The sequence below is a fragment of the Agelaius tricolor genome, unplaced genomic scaffold (genome assembly GCF_023055355.1).
Source record: "Agelaius tricolor isolate 1412-34295 unplaced genomic scaffold, bAgeTri1.0.p SCAF_1, whole genome shotgun sequence".
NCBI classification, from domain to species: domain Eukaryota; kingdom Metazoa; phylum Chordata; class Aves; order Passeriformes; family Icteridae; genus Agelaius; species Agelaius tricolor.
The window spans coordinates 73,321,975-73,329,203 of NW_027269261.1; positions in this window are offsets into that span (position 1 = coordinate 73,321,975).

Here is a 7,229-nt window from a genome sequence, read left to right on the forward strand (position 1 = left end):
ATGAGAAGAAAAATGCAAAATAATTTCATAATGGAATTTATTATGCTTTTAATGAGATTCTATGACATGGTCACCTGAACAAGAAGATGCTTCAAAACTTAAGAGATCTCTTCCACTCCTGTATTTTTATGTCCCTAGACACTTGTTGTAGGCTGAGTTATGTTTTATTAGAAGAAATGGCAATATTTTAAATGTTGTAGTCTCCTTTTCCCATGCAGAAAGAATACATTGGAGATTTCTCTCCTGGGTCTGTTTGACAAACAGACTGAGCTCACTTAAAATGGTTAAAAATAGGTGTTTGTCAGATAGGTCACCTGTGACTTCTGTGGAAAGAAGCACTCTAAGGAAAAAAAGTAATTGGGAAGAAACTTTTTGGTTTAGAAAAATGACTAGAGAGGTGTGAGTTACATAGTAGATGAAGTTCAATTTCTCTTTTTTTCCAGTCAAGTTATATTCAATTTTTTGCATACTTCATATGATTTTTTTGGAACTAAATTCTAAAAACTTGGAGCTTGAAAGAGGAGAGATTTTCCTCCACCGACAGTCTCCTCTTGGAAGGTGTGGCAGGAAAGTGAAAGGGAGTTAATCCAACTGCTGAAAATTGGGAATTTATTCTCATACAAATCTTGGATAAGTTTTGTCTAAAATACAGATAAAAATTAATTGCTTGTAATCATACATAAGAGAGCAAGCCCTTATCCTCAGGTAACATAATTGTTGTGGGTTTTCTACATGTGAAAAGGAAGAGGACAAAAACAGTATTTCTTGCAAATATTTTAATCTATGAGAGTTTCAACTAGCCAGAAGTTCCAGAAGGCAATTGCATAAATAAACAATTGCCTTTTAAAATAAGGCTTAAGTAATTCAACGGAGCCATGGGAAATCCAGTCCAAGTTTTGTGCTAATGAGGAAGTGTCATAAATATTCACATTTTCTTGCCATTAGCTTTATAATTTACTACCTACAGGTATAGAGATAGATGAAGAATCTTACACTTAAACCTTCACTGCAGAATAATGAAGAAGGAAAGAAAGAAAATTAGCTTATCCAGCTACATTTTTAGTGAGCAGCCACTAAGAATAATTGTGCAGGAATGTCATTGATCTTGGGCAGACAGACCAAGAAACTCAGAAATAGAGTGATGTAAAAAGTGGAGCAGTGGAAATACAGAGCAAATGGCTACGCTGGCAGGATATGCTGTTACTGTGAGAGGAGCTCTGGGGGTGTCTATTTATTATTTGTATACGATATCATGGGCTCAGAGTTCACAGAAATTAAATTTACCGAGACCAGAAAGATATTCTATTTCTGTGTCGGCACTGCTGAGGCCAGCAACTGAAATAATAATTTTGTCTTGACCCTATGCAGTCTGCAAATGGTTTATGAATGGGAATTATAGAGACTCACTGTTTTGCATGAACATTCACTCCCTTTGTTTGCACACACAAAAAATAGTGATGGACTATCATTATCCAAATTGATAGCAGCTGTGCTTACTAAAAAAATGTTTTCCTCAAATCTGTTGACATGTCAGTGGTAATAAAAATAAAATATGTCATATGGTACACTGAAACTCCTGAATTACTTGTCACAGACCATTTAAACGTGTGTTACATTCAATCCAAGAAATCTTCTGTTAAATTAATATATTTACTAGGCCCTTTAGTATAGATTCTACCATCCTCTGGGGAAGTATTTTGAAGTATATTCCTTAAAAATCTAAATATTTAACTTCCTTTCACATTTGCATAATTTAATTGGAAGTTTTCTTTTAGCTTGTTTTTTTCTCTCTCCCAAATTTCAAGTTATCTACCATTTTGTTTCTTGAAACTAATGTACTGTCATATAAACTCACCAGGGACCAGCCCATGAACTCCCTCTGTAGTATCAGGGGACTGGAAATTTTTTAACAGTGTGCTTTGCAGGAGGAAGCAAACATGCTCTCCTTGCAGACAGAGCTGACCAGAACCCATGTGAATGAAGGTCCCAGCTGACAACCTTTGCTGAGTAGCTGGGTGTATGAAGTGCTGCAGACTCCTGTGTCCTGCCAGGCTAATCACAGTTGTGGCTTCAATAGCTGCTATTACCTCTCTCTCAGAGGCCACCTGCAAAATATCACACCCCCAAAAAAGCACTCAGCAGTGCTTGTAGGCATTTGCAGTTTTGTTTGTTTGTTTGTTTGTTGTTGTTGTTTTTTTTTGTTGTTGTTGTTTTTTGTTTTGTTTTGTTTTGTTGTTTTTTATTTCAGGTTAATACAAATTTTTTGAGCTTATACTTCTGAAGGTTGCATTCATGATGTATTAGATTGGATGCCTATCTTACTTTCTCCATAGGCAGAACCCTGGGTTTCTGGTGAGATAAGACACGGCCAAAGGAAAAAAGCAAATAGGGGAGAAGATTTTTAGGGGTCATGTTGCAACCTTACAGAAAGCATAATATTCCTTGAAGACCAAAAAGTGTGCTTTTTCTGAAGAAATAATTAACCTCCACATAGGAAAAGCCGTGCCTTGTTTGGGTGTCATTTGATGGCATGTCTGATTTGATTGCATGGTGCCTACAGACAGCAAGTGCAATTGAGACCTTTTTCCTAATGATGCTACAGACAGAGGCAGCAGATGTGTGTCCCTACTCTGTGCAGCTGACAGACCCAGCTGAGCAGACATGGAAACCTCAGGGAGATGAAATAACTTACTGTTGTTCAGAACCTGAGCCAGAGTTAATGCTTGTCTTTCAAACCTCAGCACAGTGATTTGTCTAGTACATCGTCTTACCTCCTGTTCTCACCAAAAAGCAAAATAAAACGTACAAAACCAAGTGTTGTAGATAAGATAGACTTAAACGAAGAGATCAGAGAGAGGCAAAAAGCCATTGGAAACCTAAGTTCAAAACAGGGAGCACGGTGGAAATACAGAAGGTCAGAAGCAGCAACAGAAGGAAAGAGAAGGATATTGTACGACAGAAAATAGCGTGATTATTTCCTATCCTGAGAACAAAATACCTGTCTGCTCGCTCTGCCCTCTCAGAGGTTTAAAACTTCAAGTAACAAGAGGCACCATTAAGCCAATTTCACTGGCTACATCATGATGGACTGGCCAAGTCCTCCCTTCACAGGCCTGGAAACTGTGGCTCCCTGCTCTGGGAGCAAAATCAGGAGATGAGGTCACTTGTTACCTGATCTCTATGGCAACAGGAGGCACTTCACTGTCTCATCTGCTCCTTCTGCTTCTCCCATTTTTTCTGGGAACTGAAACTTCTGGCTGTGGATTTATGCTGCACCTGATACTGGCATTGCTTCCAATGTGTTCTGGTATTGGCTAGGATAGAGTTAATTTTCTTCATAGTAGCTCATATGGAGCTGTATTTTGGATTTGCATGAAAAAATCAGAAGTGACTCCCTTAGAAAGAGTGATATGAAAAATTCAAGAGAATGACATTTTCTTGCACTAAATAATTGACAAAAGAAAGGAGATGGTTTAGAAGGGAAGGGGCTGAAGACAGAAGCTACCTATTTTTGTCAAGACAACGTACAGTGCAAAGATATATGGAGAAAGTATAATTGTCAGTCACTTTCCCATGAAGGATATTTTATGCGGTAATAAATGAGACAAACAGGCACTGAATAGGGCTTTATGGGAAGCAGTTTTGGCTCAGTTGTACCTCTGCCTCTCAGGATGTTTCCCATTAGTCACTCAGCTGATGAATTTGCTCAGCAGTGGTGGCAGTTTCAGGAAAAGAAGAAACAGCTCTCAGAAGATTCAGCAGTTTAGTTTAAACACATTTCCTCTCCCACGCCTGCTCCATGCTGAGCTTGTGTCTCTCTCCCTGCAGCTGTTGCCTCTTTCATGGGTACCTCTCCTTCATGTTAATCACCTCCATCCATCCCTGGAGGCAGGGGAGCCAACAAGCACCATCATTTCACAGCTATGTCATGGGAAGATACCAAGATTTTAGAGCCCTCAGAGCTTAATCTGAACCCAGAAAATGCCCAGATTTTTGTTCAGGATTCAGAAATGTTCCGTAATTTCTTGGGATTCAGAAATTGAGTTCAGATGTGATATCTCCCTTGAAGTTGTGGTTGCACTCTGGTGTGCCTGGCATGGTTACCTGGAAGGTAGAGCCACACCTGAGTGAGCTGGTTGTGCATGAGCCAGCCAGAGACTGCTCATGCTAAGGAAAATAGTGCTGAAAAGCTCAAGATGGCTTTGCCCAGAGCTTGTACCTGAAATCTGCATAGCTGCAGTGCATGGTGCTACCTGTAAAGCAATCCCAGCGTGAGTACTTGGGCTTGAGCTGACAGCGGTTTGAGAAGCTCTGCTCTGCTTTCTGCAATTTGTAACAGCCACTGTTTCCCCCTATTTAAAGTAGAGATAATGTTACTTGCAAAACATGCTGAGATATGTGCTGGGATGTGAATTTGAGGGAATATTCCAATTCCTCTAATGGCTTCCTTTCAAACTCTGAAGTAGGGCTATGTGAATTGTAAAGCTGAATTGCAGGATTTGTCTATTTTTGTGACTGACAAACCTTAATACCTCACAATACAATAAATTTTCCATTTTAGCCCTGACACGGCATTTGATAAAGTAAGCTATTAAATAATAATTGTTGTAGTGAAGGGCAGTGTATTTGCCCACTCTTAGAGATTTCTGAAATATTAATACATGGAGCTATTGCTGCAGCTGTCTCAAATGTGCCTGCCCTGTTTATGGAATATACTGGATGCTTTAATTAAACCCATTTTCATTTAGTCAGTGGGAAAAAACCCAACAAAATTGCTTTTTACACCAGGTTGGTTACTTAATTGGGATGGGGAAAATGAGGAAGCAGAGGAAGAATGAATGAGTTATCCCCTGCAGGATACTGAGAATAAGCACTTTTTACTTTGAAAAATCATTGATATCTGTCATTGTCTTGAAATTACTGTTACTTGCTAAATTTTGGTCACAAGCTAATAGTGGGATCTGAGGATGCTGTAGGAATTGCAGAGCTGAGGTAAGATGAAGCAATTTCTTCAAAGATAGTGGTTTCCACTGGGACTTGGACAGCTAATGGGATTGAAGAGTTTGCCCTCAGGGCCGTTGGTTGTGACTGAACACATTAAAATGAGGGAACAGCTCAGTGGCTTATGTAAAATGAGATGGTGGCATGAGTCCAACTATTGAGTTCACAGGTATCTCCATCTACATGCTAATATTGAGGTCTGGGCTTAGTGTGCCATGAAAGAGCAGATAGACCACCTCTGATAATGGACTGCAAGACTCCAGCTTTCTAATTCCAGTGGAAGGGAGGACCTTATCTTTATACAATTGTCTCTATGCACACAAAAATATGAAAATGTTAACAAAGAAGAGACAGGAATCTATGCATATCTCCCAGAAAATGATTCCCATCTTGGGATGTAGAGTCACCTTCCCATTATGGTGATCCAGGGAATCCCAAGTCCTATCATTCCAAGTGAAACAGTTTCAAAAGCTGGAGTGAGACAATAACCTATATCCTGGCCCCATATGTGATAGGAGATGACCACAGAAGCTCCTGAAAACCAGAATTACAATCACCATCAAAACTTCTTTAAATACCTAAGCAGTCAAACTCTACTTTAAGTGAGAAAATCAGAACTCTATGGGCTAGAGTGAAAAAAAAAATATTATTTCAGTTCTGTGTAGAATTTTGTAGGAAGGATAAAATGCATATCAATATCAATATATACTTTACAAAGCACCTAATGATAAGGGTCTTCATTAAATATCTATCTAAAATTAAATGCTAAATATCTATCTTGGAAAGCCCTTCTAGAACTCTTTTAATAGGAAGTTTGGAAATGTTAAATCACCTCACTTGTGAAATGCCTTCTTCACTGCACAGATGGATGCTTGGGGATATATTTTCTGCTGAATCTGCATGCAGAACCATGGACCTCATTCATTTGCTTGGTTAAAATGATGTTGTTGTAGACATGGTGATTTAAGGTTATAACTAAAGTTTTGTAAGAAAAGTAATACTCTTTGTTAGGAGAAACCTTCAAGCATAGTGCAAGTTCAGTAGCCACTGTTCTGAATACATAATATTTAGTAGCTATTATGTCTCCTTTTCCTGCTTCCCAGGTATGAACTGTTTTTCTCTCAATGGATTTAACTGGTTAATAAAATAAAGTAAAACTCAAAACAGTTCTTCTCTCCCTGTATTTAGCTGGCAGACTACTGTCTCTGGTTCAAAACAGGAAAAGCATACTTAAAACCATGATTTTTTCCCTCTCAAGCTACTGCAGTTAGTTGATAAATTTAACACACCAATGAGAAAAACCTCTTCTTGCAAGCAAGACCTATTTTTTTTTTTTTGGTAACTGTTCACATGGCCACTTTAAAAAAGAAGAATAAAACTGCATTTTAATGCCCTCAGATTAAGGTCAAAAGCAGCTTCACACTTACTCCATTGACAGAATCATCTTTCTGACTCTGACCCTCTAGAGGCAAACCATTTCTGAAATGTATTGTGTTTACAGGGCTTTTGGAGAAGAGATGAGGCCTACTGTGTAACTGCAATTTTGTTGGAACATGCAACTGTCATGTAATGCAGCAAACAAATTATGAAGCATATTACAGGCAAGAACTGGAGGTTTTTTTGAAGTCAAAATACAACTTTTTTTTCCCCTTGCTTTTTAAGTGGTTCTCTGTGGAGTAAAAGGGCTTAAAAAACAGTAGAAACACTTAATTTTATACGGCCTCAACAGAGAGTCAATCCCCTTATTATAAATGCACTCTTTCCTTTCAAAATATTGATTAAAACCTCATCCATTCCATTTGACCTATCACAAATAATATTACAAACCTGCCCTGAATCTGTATAGGTATGCACATATATATGTAAAACCTGTGGATTAATGACTTTTTGGGATGTGGTTCTAATTTTGAGGGGGGTATATATTACTCCTTTAGAACACAGCTAGTGTTCCACAATGAGGCAAGAGCTGCATTTTAGTTCAGTGCTTAAACCAAACCAAAAGAATACATTTGCATTGACCTGAATTGACTATGTGGGAAAAGGAACAGTGAAAGAAAGGGAGAATTGCTCCATTCCTTGCTTTGTTAAAGAAATACTTTACAGTAAATAGAATTGGAGAGATAGGAAAAATCTGTACCTAGATTTTGGCTTGCATTTAATCATGAAGGTGGTAAATGGCAAAGCTCATTGATTCAGCTTGGGAGGCAGCTTAAATAGTATAGGAAAGA